At 36.3% G+C, this 15,588-nt stretch overlaps 1 protein-coding gene across 2 annotated transcripts in view; it reads right to left on the bottom strand.

Moving 5' to 3' along the window:
• Positions 1-15,588, bottom strand: part of SLC16A7 (solute carrier family 16 member 7) — an 86,300-nt gene that overhangs the window by 52,298 nt on the left and 18,414 nt on the right. Inside the window, exon 1 of one of the 2 annotated variants that reach the window (XM_010413626.3) lies at positions 13,514-13,605. The exons of the other annotated variant lie outside the window; for it this stretch is intronic. The gene's annotated coding sequence lies outside the window, so the exon portion shown is untranslated. Of the gene's footprint in view, positions 1-13,513; positions 13,606-15,588 lie in introns of those variants that run through there. 2 annotated transcript variants of the gene reach the window in all.

Here is a 15,588-nt window from a genome sequence, read left to right as displayed (position 1 = left end):
GATGCCAATCGATCCCAGCCCCTCCCCTGGATCGAGTTTCCCAAAGAGCAGACTCAGAGGGTGGGTCGAGGGGCGGCTCAGAAGCTTAAGCCGCACCCCCTGGGCAGTGCCCAAGTCCAAGCCGCCTCCCCCGGTTCGGGAAAATTCCCGGTTACTCGGTTGTTCACTGGTTCTCTGTTACAACTCCCGCCTCTCCGTTTCCCCCAGTGGTTCTTGTTAAATTGTATCCTCCCCCTGGCTTGTAACTCATTGGTTGTTTTCCCCTTTCACCGCGGTTTTCAAACGCTCTATAAAACTGAGGACAAGCCTCAGGGGAGGATCCCATTGCATTCCATCCCTTCCGAGCTTGTTCGGGTTGTGAAACTTCTAGTAACAAACCTGTTAGGAGTCAGACCAGAACAGCCTCTCTCTTCTTTGTCTCTGAGCTAATGTGAGCCGATCCCATCGGCTCCTGCCGTGTTCCCTCTGCAGAGAAGCCAGCGAGCTAGCCCAGCCAGCAGCTCTTTTCCTGATGCCGAAGTCGCTTCAGCGACGCACAGAAGTAACGCAGCTGGGCTCTCTCTGACCTGGGGCACGCCAGAGCTCGTGCCTCGAGCACAAGTACTGCCTTATATCCTGATTTCTTAAATATCAAGAAAAAAACACCTTCTAGAAGAAAATACTACATCTGTCTGCATTTCTCATTGCTATGGGTTGCTTCTAAGTCAGTGTTGTAAAAGGCTATTCTGTCCATTATCTGAGCCTTGAATCACCCATGGTCAACCTCGTCAACACTTTTATATCATTCACTGAAATTCACTGTATTTTGGTTTCTGCATGAGGAATGCCTCCAAGGTTCATTGGAAAATAAGTTAATGCAAATACTGTGGAATTATTTAGTGTCATGTTTTTTTGATGATTATGATAAAAACATATTTACAAGTTAACGCAGTTTGAAAGAAAATCTTTATAAACAGTATCTTTCTCTAAAAACCTAAGACAGTGAAATAGGACAATATCCTTTGTCAATAATGATTATATAATGTCAAAAATCATTCAAAATTGTGAAAATTACTTAGCCATAGTAATGATGTTGACATAAGCTAAACAAAAAGGTTGTACTCAGGCCTCTCACAATCACATAAGAAAAAACCCCCAAACTTATCATTATGTATTTCACATACCCAATATATCTACAAGTCTTTATGATGAAGTTATGCATAGCTACACCTTACTTTAAGAATTTTTTTCGTCTGTTAACAGAGCAAAGTGATGGTTTATTCACTATAATATATCCTACATACCTGCTCTGATGTAAAATAATGCAGTATCACACTGCCATTTGCTGCCAAGTAACTACAGAATCATTGGTAATTGCCAATAAAGCACTTGAAATAAAGTGCTTATTTAAGCACAGCAAAGATGGCTCTAGGGCATATTTGCATCATGGGACTGACATAAAATGGCTCCCATACAATTTGAGATGGAGTCTTTATCCATATCAATGACAAAGAAAGATGTATTTTACTAACAAATCATTATCCAAAATAGAATTATTACCTCCATTCCAGAATATTACACCTCACAGAAGAATGTGCATAAAGATAAATTTAAATATAATAATTGGTCGTAGATTTTTGTTTTATCTGGATATCAATGCTGAGTAGCTGAAAGTGAAAAATATGCAGCCTTTCTGAAAAACAATGTTTATTTTATTAATAGGCTGATGTACCCAGCACAGGAAACACGGAGCAGAGAGATGTACTGAGTCTTTGAAGGTGTACATCAGCTCTTTCTTTCTGTTTGTAACATAATTACACTCCGGTATGAGCTGATTAGTTTGTATCAAGTTGACTGACACATTTAATTCCTCCTTTTTTGAAAATTCTTGCTTTTTCATAAATTTCACTTCATTTTTTCTTTCATCTTAATATGAATTTCTCATCATCTGTACTTGTGAGTGTACCAATAATATTAAGTATACACCTGACTATTTTTAACTGTACCTAACATATAAGCACAGTCTTCCAGTCAAGGCAATGACTTAGGTTTCTGGTGACCTGGACCCATTCTCTCATTCTGCATCAAACTTTTCTTGTACTTTTAGGCAAGACTTTCATGTATCAATTTAACAAAGACCTTAATAACATGTATACATCCATTTGTATTCCAAACAAAACATTTAGGCTCAAGACCTTTGCAAGCTTGTTGGCTGCAGTTGTCTAACACCTGTAGAGGAAAGGCAGTCCCTTCAAGAAAACTTAAAGTCTACATATCCTCCAAAGCGGCAATTTTTCCTGCTCAGGGTACATTTTGCTAGTACTTGTATTTTCAGCAGCCAAGGAATATGAGAGTATTTTCTTCAAAATAGAACAATTTTATCAAGATCAACTGAGAATGTCCTCCTGAATAGTCTCAGAATTAAAATTCTCTCCTGAAAGGTGTTGCGAAGTCCTCTTTTTTCCCATACATGATTTGTCCCAAATTAAAATGTTGTCAATCAGATTGTTGTTTCCCCTCCCCTTTTAGCATTGTATATGCCCTGCTCAGTTTGTCAATCCTCCATATATACCACCCCTTTCTCCTCCCCTTTTCTAGAAAGCTCTTCACCCCTCAATGTCCCATTGGTCCCTTTGAATTTCTCCCCTCCCCAAGCTTGCTCTCATTGGGTAGCTGTGTACAGCCCCGCCTGTGACCCCTCCCCTTCACTTCTTCTATTGGCCCTGAAGTTGTTCCTGCCCCTTGCCCCACCTTCCTTTAAAATCCTGTGTAACTGCCTGTTTGGAGCTTTTCAGTCCCTGGTTCCCCTGAGGGCAGTAAACGGCCTTGGATGCTATACTGGAGCCTCCTCTTCCTTCTTGCCTCTGCCTTTGTGCACAGACCACCTAGTGGGTCAAGAGCTTTGCCCAGCGCAGTGAGACCTGTACCATCCAGATCTTAGGAAGCTGACGCTGTGGGCTACCGGGCAACTCCCACTGCTACAGAAAGGGAAAAGATACTGGCTAGAATCTTCTTGCATAGAAAGCAAACATTAAGAAATGTCCTAATTATTGTGCAAGTGCCTAAAAAAGAAGTACCAGTGTCTTAAAAAATCCAACGGTGTCTTGGCTCCCTATTAGGCAGGTAGTCTCTAAAATGCAGAACAGTCCTGACTTAAACAATGACCTCATTCTTTATGTAATAGACCCAACAGGAGCAAGACATCTAGTATAATTAAAGCTGGGGCATTTCTGACCATGCTAGAAGCAGAACTTTAGCCCTGTAAGTCAACTAGGAAAAAAAATTTAAGGACCCTCACAGCAATTTTTTGAAGTTTTGATTACTAGAGTTTACATGTATTTTTATTTTTATTACCATGTATGTATGAAACATATACCAAGCTTACATATAAAACTTATACTCCTTTCTGTATCCAAACTTTATTGTAGTGAATTAAAGGATGATGAGATTATGAGATCTGGTTAAATACACGTCTCCAATGCAAATAACAAAAAAGACCATTTTCCCCAACTGTGAAAACCTCACAGTTTAAGTGTATATATATATTGTATATATATATATGTAATTGGTGGTGTTATCTTTGTTTTGGCCATTGTGGGAATTCAGTGATGAGGGGGACTGTTACAGAATGTATTGTCTATCAGCTTCTTCTTTCCTCATTCAGTTTTAGGTGTGGGAGCCTATGTATTCTACTCAATGCAAGGTCTGTATTATTTTTTGCCCTTTGAAGCTGCCTTTTGCACAGATCACTGTCAAAGCTTACTTAATTTATCTGCATTTTTAAAGCATTTATTGCTGTGGAACTGCCACCAGAGTGGTGTCAAAGATTAAAAAACAACAGGCAGGCTGTCTGCAGGTAGGCAGGGGAATCTATGTGTTCAGAATGCTGTAAGACAATGAAGTTTCTCTTGAACAATCAAGGGAAACATAAAAAAAATAGTATCTGCAGAAAACTTTCCAAAATGAGAGTGGTAGTGGGGAATCCCAAAATTCACATTTTTGTAATGTATTTATTTTCCCTTATTCATGAAAAGCCATCAATGGTTTGTTTATACAAATAACCTTACCTCAATGGAGAAAAGGTTATTTCAGAAACTGCTTTCTCTCTTCCAAATGAAATCAGATAAAATAAAATAAAATAAAATAAAAGCTACAAAAAGCATACAAACTTCACCCCCAGCCGCCCCAAAATCATAAAACTCCTGTATTTTTTAATGCAACTTTCTTATTTGGTCTAGTACACTCAATTCAAGAATTATAGATGCATATACTTTGCAGGGTAAACAAGTCTGGGTTTAGCTGAAAAAGAGACAAAAAGCATTAAAGCCAACATTTCAGGTGAGAACTTTTAGTGATATGTGAAACCATTACAGATTAAAGCCAGTACTTTAGTCTTTGAAAAAATATTCCCCTTTGTCTTCAGTAAAAACTTGGTAATTTCAATGCCAATCACACTTTTAATTGCAAGTGAGTGAAGCCTAGTAGCGGTGTTAATTTGATTGTATGCTAGCAACAGTCACTCTGCAGTTCATCCCACATTATTTTTCCTAGGCAAAGAAATATATATTCTTGATTATTCTGAACAAAACAGATTTCATCTTCAGTGGGTCATGTGGAAATCCAATATTCAAGTTGTTCTACTGGAAAAATATGACATCTTGATTTTGAAAATCTGGAATGGTAACATAGCAAGCACCTTTTCCTTTTATTTATTGCAAATGAAAGAAGAAATCTGTAAAAAAAGTCCAGTTTCACATTCATCCTGAAATGTACTGAATGACTGGAAAAATTGAAATCAATGCTGGCTTTCATGTTACACATCACTTAGCTGAAACCATACATGCAAAGTCCACATATTCAGCACTAGTCAAGCTAGTGCCTGTTTGCATTCTGCAGCTTGAGCAAGTCCTTGTTTGAAAGACACATACAGAAAGAGGAGCAGATTAGCATTTTTCTGTGCAAAGTTGAATCTACTCATAAAAAAGAAAAAAAACTGCCATGAACAAAACAGGAAAGCATTCTGAGGTATTAGCAACGCATACATAACATTTTTTGAAGGCTTGATTTCATCATCACATTTTTCTTATTTAAACAGTCTCTTATTTCTCTAATATTTTAGTATTTGTGCTCACGACTCAAGGATCTCTCAGGAGGCCTCAGCTGAGATTTGACATCATAGCATAACAAGGTCACCTTTTAGCCTCATGACCAGAGCTTTTGGTTCACCCTCATTGACCCTGCCTGTACTATATTCTGAGTTAAGTCATGCAAGGAGGTGGAAAGTATTATGCAAGAAAATGTGGGCAGGCTCAGTAACATGTATAAGCTTACACACTTCATAGAAAAGAAGTACTCGACTCTCCCCTCTCAGCAGGGTTTGCATCTCTCTGTGGTGTTCAGTTGCCTTTTTCTTTCTGTGCTTTTCTAGTCAAGCCAGGTATAAATTCTGTGCTTTCACACAAAATTAAAGGCATCTTTCTTTTGCACGCTATGGCACAGTCATAGGTATTTTAGAAAACTATTTGTGGCTTGCTGACACCCTGAAGCACTTTTTCCAGTAGCCATTCTCACCTCAGCTGACCAGCACAGAACAACATGCCATTTCTGGAGAAGAACTGCCATGCCGAAAAGCTTTCAACTGTGAAATCATTCAACAGGTTTAGGAAACAATATGGCCAACTGGGCAAAACTGCTGGGTTTTATGTGAAAAAATTTATCAACACAGAATTTCAGGGATATTTAATAGCTGATACTTTCTTCATCAAGCAGTCTAATTAAACACTAGATTTAGGAGCAAATATAAACTAAGTTTTATTCTCTGTAATGGTTTTCTTACTCTTTAGTTTGTTTCCTGGCATCCAGCATAAACCCAGTTCCTTCTCTGCAATTATCAGATTCCTTATTGCCTGCGAGATACACAGATGCATGGGCATCTCCAAAATACTGATGGGCAACAGACTAGTATGAGCACAGCCACAGATCAGCTACAATGAAGGAAACACAGCAGCAAAGTTGGATTTTACCTCGAACAATCAGATCCTGAACCAAATTAGGGAGGAATATCAGAGGAATTAATAACTAGGGTCAGAGCATAGGAATATCTACCATAAACCCTTTTGTCTTTCCCCAATTTCAGAAGTGTTACACATGGCAGAGGGAGACGAAGGTAAAAAAACAACCAGTCTTTATTATTGGAACAAAATTATGCAAAACTTTTCACAGATTCTTTTAATAGCAGTTTCCAGCAATTAAATCTGTATGAAACTTGGGCATTGGATTTGTTTTTTCCCCAACATTTTTGTCTGAGACAAAAGTCATATGAAATATTAATGTTGATGTCAAAGTTGTTGAAGAAAAAATACTGCTTGAAACAGGTAAACAAACAAAATCAATATGATTTTAAAACCTGTTGAATTAATTCTCCAGATTCATTCTCTGTTTGAAGCATGCCTGTCTCATCTGTGCATGCAAATGTTTAAAGAAGGTTCTGTAGAAAAAAAATGCTTACAACTGTTGAGCTTTCAGTGAGGACTCAGAAATTATTTTTTAAATTAACTAGTTATTAAATGAATCTCGGTATCTGAGTGTTCAACTCATGTCATGACAAAAAAAAGACTTATTTTCAGAAACTGTAGAAAACACATTCTGCAAAGTAACATGGTGTAGTTAGGATGTAAGGCAATAGAAACGTGATTCCATGTATGCAAGACACTGACCAAGTATTTAAAAATTATCTCTTAAATCAGAAATTGTTAAGTAGCCATGATGTTCATTTCACTTTTCAATTTCAAAACTGAAATTTTCCTTTCAAGTAAATATATGAAACTTCACCTTGATAATGCAAATGAAGAATAGGATCAGAGTATTTGATACCCAAGGCACTGGTTTACTTGTAGCAAAACCAATTTAAGCATGTCACACATGGTATGTAGTATTTTATGAAACATGACCAACAAGGCAAATAAAGCATAGTGAGAAACATTGAAAATTATGTTAAAAGGTATAAAAGCAAGCCAAAACCAGACTTATTTTAGTTCTATTCCACATAAGCTCAGCAATAACTCTACATCCTACAAAACCTGTTGCAGGACTTACACTACAAAACCATTTGCTTCTACCTGACAAGAGTAATTAATGATCCATCAAACGTGACACAGAAGTAAATTTTATACTAACAGAAAACGTGCTGAACCACCCTCAGCTACCTGAATCCAGATAAATGAACCAAGGCATGCTGTACTACAGCACGGCTTAAGTACAATTTTCCTACTTGCATGGTGTGCCTGTGACAAATACAGCCTGAGGTTTCCAACAACATACATGCTGTTATTATGGCAACGGCACAAAAAGAAACCTTGTGAAAACCACACATGACAAAAGTTGAAAGGAAAGTCACAGTAAATAATTGCTTCCCTGAAGCTGGGCCTACTGCTTTTCTTTTAATTATTTTCACGACTGTTTGTTATTCTGTAGATTACACTAATTCAGCAATGAAATTATTTTTATTAGTAATACAGGTATGCACATCATGTTAAATGCTAAAACGAGGAATTTGTAAAGCAAGCTTGAGGCTTGAAAAATGTATTGATATTTGATTATTATATCATGATAGCATCAATCCATTATCCTTAATGGACTTCATCCTCACAGGGCATAGGAAAGAAAAAAAGTTGGTTGTCTATTCATAAATATGTTAGGATGATCATAAACTGAAAAAGTTGTATGTGCCTTTGAGACTTCCATGAAACACTTTATCCCAATACCTGTTTAAACAGATAAGGCATTTCTGATTTTTATATAGAAATGTGCAAATTTGATGAAAGAGAAGTCAAGGTGAAAATAAATCAGTAAAGAATAGGAGATAAAAAGATTAAAATAAGTACAAAGAATTTTGAGGAAATGTGCTGATATAGCAACAGGTAACTTTGCAGCAATATTAAAGTAATGCAAATTATTTTTATAACTTGTAATGCTGTCAAGACTTCTTCCTGACATCTCTTCCCAGAAATACTGTCTATGAAAATCTAGCACTTCTAATGTTGGACATACCTTTTCAGTTCTGAGCAGGCAGAATCACATTTGCACTGTTCATACTGTACAACAAAAGATTAACAAGTGGCTAAATGTCAGTACTTAGGCACTTCTAAATCAGGCTACAGGTTAAGAAAAATCCTCTTTCCAGTTCATTATAGAGTCAAACATACTTCAGAAATTGTAGTACTCACCATGAAAAAATAAACAAGCAGTGCTTTCAAAGCAAGTTCTGACACCGGCCTCGTAAGAAATGAGGAAATAGTGGAAGTAAGCCTCTGTGCAAAAGAACACCTCTTGCTTGCCTGCCATTTTGAGATACCACAGCAAGGTATCTCAGAAGCCAAGAGCTAACTCTGTAGCTTAAAATTACCCTCAGATCCATCAGCAATGTTTTTTCATCTGTTTTTCCTGGCCCGTACATGTAGCCATCATGATACAGACATGAGGACAGTTATTTACAAGGAAAAATATTTTCAACTTCTTAAATATTATGGGTAGCAGGGAAAGAAGGATGAGGAATTTACATTTAGCTAAAAAATACATTTCCCTAGTATCATAAGGAAATTAATGCATATGTACTTTTCTGTGAACTTATAAATTGCCCTTCAGCAACCTGCTAGAAATTAAATGTTCCCCAAGAATAGATATCAACTGTTACCCCAGGTTTTAGAAGCAATTTGGTGACTCATCTGATATAGATGCAATAACTGATGAAGCTGCACTTCTGTCATTGTTCTATTTCTATGTTCTGTGGTATGTAGAATGCTTCTATTTGTGAAGGACTTGCTTCTGTAATTTCTCTTCAAATCTTCTATTTCAATCCTACAATACCCAAATCATGAGCCTTACAGCATGATTTGATTGCACACAGGGCTTGGAGCACTATTTTCCTCTGTTTGCACCAACTGCTTGAATTACAGTAACTTTTATTTTGGAACTAATGGTATTTTTCCCATACCTAAAATGTTTCTGCTTTGTCAGTCTGTTTAATCAGCATTACACAAGAATACTGGGCCCTTGAGCCTAAAATTATGTATATTTCTATGCCATTTTCTTCTCTTACTGCTATCACACAACTATTTCAGCTGCACTATGTGGCCAGATGTTAGTACATACTGTTGATCTATATCATTCTTGCCAAATCAAAAATTAATATCATGGGATCATTTGGAACAAATAAAATACTTACTGAGGGACAGAAAACAATGTGTTCTATGTGAAGGATGCAATGCATCCCACAATGCTTTTTTTTATAGACTGTAATTAACTTTAATATTTTCATACATTATAAAAAGTCTTCCTCATAAGTCAGAGATAAAATATTAAACAAAAAACTTCACTGTTTTTTTCCAATGGTGCGTTTCATACTGTGTCCTAATAATACATGAAGAGCATACCTTGCTAAAGCAAAAATTTCTAGTCTACAGAATTACATCCCTGTTCACCTCTTCTCTTATTTACATGTTAAAAATTACTCATTTTAAAATGAGTAATTTACCTCAATTTAAAACTGAGGACATACCAGTAATTTTATATATTGCAGTGATACTAAAATTCAGTTCCTAATCTCTGAAAAGTGAAAAGAAAAAAGAAAAGAGAAAAGAAAAGAAAAGAAAAGAAAAGAAAAGAAAAGAAAAGAAAAGAAAAGAAAAGAAAAGAAAAGAAAAGAGAAAAGAATGAATTCAAGCCATTTAACATACAGAAGTAGACACCCAAAAGCCCAAACAGCCCTAAAAGGTTGTTTTGTTATATCCCTATTTTAGTACAGCAATGGTCTGCTTGTGATTAGTGATTTAAAGTGTCTGCAATGCCATCTTTGGTTAAAATACTTTTGAAAGATTCCCAATTCCATTAGATGGGATTTCTTCTCTCTTTTCCATTTTTCTTTATTTCTCAATTCAATACCTTAAAGTGCCTCTTTTGTGGGCATGAAGGTGCATTAAAAAAAAAAATTGCTTCCTCCTCATACTATGCTTATTCTTCTGATTTGCAGAAAGTGTAATTTTGCCCTTCTTCAAATAAATTTTATCAAGTGTTGGTTTTCAGTCTTTAGTGATTTTAATAACGGGGAGAAGGGTGATGGCTTTCCCTCTTCCAGCTTAAGGACTTCTGCATTGAAGTAGATAAACTTAGCTAACCATGACCCAAAACAGCTGATTTTTTATCTCGTAGTCCCATCCCTTTGTCCTAATCCAGAAAACACCAAAAGGAAGGGGATTTTGGCTGCTTCTCATGGAGAATTCTTCATAACACATAATGTAATTCATATCAGATACAGTTCTTTTGCCTTTCAACTGCATCTTTCAAGATTCCGCCTGGCTTTACATCTGCCATCATTACCTTTATGCAAAAGAGCCGATCCTAAGGGGCTCAAGAAGACTTTCTTTCCCAGATCAGCTGCTCTAGTTTTGTTTTTCTACCTCATTCTCTTGACCTAATGCACTCTCAGCACATACTGCTTGAGTTGCACACCACCATCAGGCTGTCAGCTGAAGTTACAATGACCTCAGGCTGAAGTTATATCAACCTGCCATTTCCAGTTTAGATTAAGTTTTTCTGGTGCCCAAATTCAGACGTCTTCAGGCAAGGGCTAGCCAGCAGCAGAGACATGTGTGTGAGTTACCTCCTAAGTTCTAGAAGTGCTGGCTGCAGTGCACAGCCTGCCAGGAGCTTCCCTTCCACCACAAGCCTTGGTACCCAGGCTGCACCAGCATGTTTCCATCTCTTCATTCCCAAGGAAGTGTAGGCTCCAAAGCAAACACACAAGACAAACCCACTATGTTATCTAATGAGTGTCCTTTTTTTTTGCAGTATCTATTTATATCATACTCTTCTTTCACACATACCTGGCTTTTACTGTCAACCAGGGAAAGCGCTTCAGCTTTAATGAATCTGACAGCAGTGAGGGAGGGTGGAAAAATGAATTAACACTTGATACAGCCACCACAGATAGACACCCAGAATGAAGTGAAATACAAGAAAAGGCTCCTCACACTCAATCTAAAGATGATGTAATGACATCAATCACATATTCTTGCTGCTCTATGTCTGCGACACAGTAAAAACAAAATGATGTACAGAAGGATAGTAGGTGACAGCTACGTGCTACTTCTCTCAATACAGGGATGGTGAGCTACTCAAATAAATGATAAAGCAAATTCTTTAATGATGCATGTTTTTAGGCAAATCTACAAGGAGTGAATTGTATTTCATTATACTTCCCTAAATAAACTTTGAACCTTGTTTGAAACCTGAGGTGGGGGCAGGGGGGGTGAAATAACAAACACAAAACTATCCTTTCCTTAGAAATCCTACTCTTCAAATAATCCTTACAGCCATGTCACCATCCCTTTATCTCAAAACAAACATTAAAGAGGTATTTCTTGGCATTTTATCCTGCTTGCACAGGTTTAGATTTCAGAAGACACTGTGAATTGCCACATTTTCACTGTCAGAGCATTTCCTAATTACATTGCAAAATTAATAATTTTGAAAAAGGGAGAGTAATTATTATTTGTGAATGTGGGAATAAGTCCTTAGAGAGAGTGATGAGAGCTCTCTTGACACAAGACAATGGCATATTTGATGAAATATAAAACAGTTGGTTAGTTACCAAGCATTGTAAACCAGTGGTTACCTGGAAAGCACTTTCTTCCAACAATATTCCCCATAACAAACCTCAATAAAAAATCTCATTATCAAGTCCTAACAAGGCTTTTAATCTTCTCTCCAGGAAAAGACTTCTCAGTTATTTAGTGACACAAACAAACGCTAAATATTTTTCTGGGTCAAAGCTAGAAAGCCCAACGCACCCAAGAACTAAATTTTAGACAGGAAAGTGACTGTGAAGTGCACCTACCCCTTGTGATTCATGTTTGCAGCTCAGCTGCATGATGGCTCAAGAGCATAACTACTGCTGTCAGGCTGATCTCATGAAAAGGAGGGGGATGTACAGGACAGCTGGCCAGCAACAGATGGGAATATGCTGCTCCATCTCACAGGTTGTTAGACTTCCTGTTGCAGCACATGCTATCCAGAAGGAATTCTAATTCTAATGCAGCACCCGTCTTCCAAAGGAGGCCTGGCTTTAAGCCACAGTCAAGTCCTAGAATTCAAAGAACTTCTTAAATTGTCTATCAACTCCTTAAACAGTTCAGTCATTTATAGCTCAGATCTGTTATTTGTGTTGAGAATTAATTAGTCGGTCCTTTAAATTCTTTTTGTTTGTTTATTTAAGATAAGGTGAAAGGTTTTATGAGCAGAACTTGATATACCTGTTGACAGCTTAAAATGTTTTGTCCTTGAAGAAGAAAATTATTTAATTTTCTAATAACATGATAGATGCAAAAAGGTCATCATCAGTTGCAGTCACCACAAGGATTATTGCTTTCACTCATTCTTCTTTAGGGTAACATTAGCTTTGACTATCAATTGACTTCTAAAACAGGTAAGCTGCATTAAAATTAGACTGTTGTTTTTGCAATTTACAATGAAATGGATTTACCTTTTATTCATTCTCTTAACTTTGTATAGACACCAAGAATTTAATTTTATTCTTTTGATTTTTCAAATTAAGTATTTCTTAAAAGTGAAAAGGTAAAACTCATTTGAAAACTTAGAGAAACAGAAATTAAAACTTAGAGAAACAGTTCATTTTGACCTTCTGAGTGGAAAGAAATGAATAAATGAAACATTCATGCCACTTCTCATTATCAAGGTGTCTGGACACAACTGTAGGGAGCTCATTCCACTATGCAAACTCACCCTGACCCAACTAGTCATTGTGTGTCAATATAAAGAATTATCATCTCATCTCCTAAAAATAGAGATAGTGTTGTGGATAAGGTTATCTATACAAAGACAGTATTCATTTGTAGTGCTAGATTCACACCAGGGGTTAAATTACAAGACGCTAATATAAATTAATGGAAAAGCAGGTTAAAGGGGATTACAAAATAGGATTTGGCTAAGAAATATTGCTTTTTTGCATTATCATCTGTAACACTGTGTACAAAGAGTGTTACGACTTCACAGGATGCAACAAGACACCTTGAGCTCATACTTGGCAGATAATTAGAATTTCTGTGTAAACAATGCCTGTACAATTCTATAAATACACATAATTGTTCAATAGGACAATTTTTTCCTTTATGCATTTTTTTCTCTTTTCAAAAGGCTTTCAAGTAAAATTTGTAATATATTAACAGTGATTTATAAAGACAACTCAGTAATAAATCCTTTTTAAGCACACAAATTACAAATTAGAAAAATTGATATGGTCTAATATTCATTAAATACCATTTTTGTATTATGTATTTCCCTTCTTTTAAACTCAAAGATCATTTCACAGAAATACATATACAGTCTGACATTCTGAAATGTCTCCTGACATCAAAGAATATCTGCCTAAGAACAAGAACCTATGTTTTACAGCTTCTTCCTCATTATCAACAAGTATTTCAGTATTCAAACTAAAGGAGCAAGTCTTGTGAATACTTACAGCATTTTAGTAATTGTGCATATTCTTACTAGACCCCACAGCATTATATTTCACTCTGATGAGCTTTTTAAAGAGGGTTTTGATGAAAAAGACCCATAACTTTGTATAATACGCCCTACAAAAAAAAAAAAGCAACTGGATAGTCTGAGTACTCACACAAATAAAACTAATATTCAGTCTAAATGTTTACAAATATGAACCTTAAAGAAATGCAGCAAGCTAGAATTGAGTTTACCTCACTCTCTAAGCCACTAATTCATCCTCACCACAAACCAGAACATTAATATGATACAGTTCTACTCAGAAAAAGAAGTTGAACTTGCTGAATGAAATAATGCTAGTTTAATGTTTTCTCATTTTCTGAAACCTCAGAGCCAACCCTTTTCCTTTTTTATGGTCTACCTGCTCTTAAATTTGAGACCTATAGAGCACCATCAGCTTATCAACTGTCACATATTTTTAAATTATTATTAAAAGAGTTAAAATTATTCTAACCTGTTATTTTCTCTAGTTTCTTCACACATCAGATGTTATTGGTATTGTTTTACACCCAAGAGCTAAAATATGACAAATCATGTATCAGAGTTCAAAATCTCATGTAAAAGGACAAACATGCATAACTTCCATAATTCATATAATTGGTATACTGCTTTTGTGTCAGCAGACATCATACACACTGACATTTCTGTGGTTACTGTAATGCATTAATTATGATTTACTGTTGCTAGATATATAATATTAATTTGCTGCAGTATAATGAAAGAATAAAAATTTAAATGGCAATCCGAAGATGGAGATAGTGGAGTGTTTTGTCAGTTTTAAGGATCTTCAGGACCAAACATCACATACGGCAATTTTATCTGAGGTTGATGACCACTTCCATTTGTCATGTCCTAGAAGCTGATTCCATCAATTTTGTATTGTTTTGAATCACCAGATGGCTCTTCTGCCTGTTCTGAAGATTTACCATCTAAGCATGAAGGAGTTAGATCTGAGACAAACATTTCCAGCTGAACTGAGATGCTGTATAGATGTCGAGATCCTTACCAGTAAAGAAGCACTTGTCTTGTTCCAATCCCTCTCTTTAACTGAAAATATCTTTTCTCAAATTAGTTGCTGTAGACAAGCTATGTCTACAGAAGTGAAAAAAAAAAAGTATTAAACCCACACACACACTTTTGTCAACACATATGCACTGCCCAGGGACATTTTTAAAAGCATTCTTTCACATTCTCCACAAGATTATATTTAAAGCTGCACTTCTAGCTTGAATAAAATAATATTGACAACACAAAATGAAACTGTGTTGAAAAGTTTGTCCATTTCTAAGCAGCATTGTAATTTTGTGGCTTCTATTCTGGTAATGTTCTTCAAATAATTTCTCTCCCTTGTTTCCATGTGCAATCCACAGGAGAAGAAAAAAATCAGAAAAGTATGCAGTCATGGCAAGAGCTCTCAGTGAACTACAACCATGATTCATTATCATCACATACTAATGGAATATCTCGGTGGAAACACCATAAAACAATGTTTAAACATCATGCAGTGATTGTTTTATAATGTCTGTAACTACACTGCACACACATCTTTCACTCTCCTGCTTTCCTCTGTTATGTGGGTCAGGCACAGTTCTTCCTTTTCTCTGGGACTTTGGACAGAAAAGACAGGCTGATTTAGATTCCCCCCCCCACCCCCCCATTCCTTTCCTTCTTGTAGCTTTTTAAGGGGATAGGGAGGTGTACCAGTAAATAAATTTTGTGTGAAAATCTGAAAAAAAACCCCAGGATTTTAGGAGCTAAGTTAAAGGAATTTTCCTCATATTGAAATTTCACTAAAGTTGCATGCAGCATCATGAAAAGTTGTTTGTTCAAGCACAACTCCTTTACATAAGGACTTGGGGACCTCTCTACTATTACCTTGTAGAAATACCTTTCTGTTATCTCCTATGTCTCCTATGTTGTTAGTCAAGGCAACATTTTTAGTGTTGGAGAGCTAGAATACATCAGTTCTTCATGAGACTGAGACTTTGAGAATATACACTGAAGTTTCAATCACTGGTGAAAAACAAAGTATTA

The sequence above is a fragment of the Corvus cornix genome, chromosome 1A (genome assembly GCF_000738735.6).
Source record: "Corvus cornix cornix isolate S_Up_H32 chromosome 1A, ASM73873v5, whole genome shotgun sequence".
In the NCBI taxonomy this organism is placed as follows: Eukaryota; Metazoa; Chordata; class Aves; order Passeriformes; family Corvidae; genus Corvus; species Corvus cornix.
The sequence above is the reverse complement of the archived record's forward strand: the minus strand, read 5'-3'. Positions and strand labels throughout refer to the sequence as shown.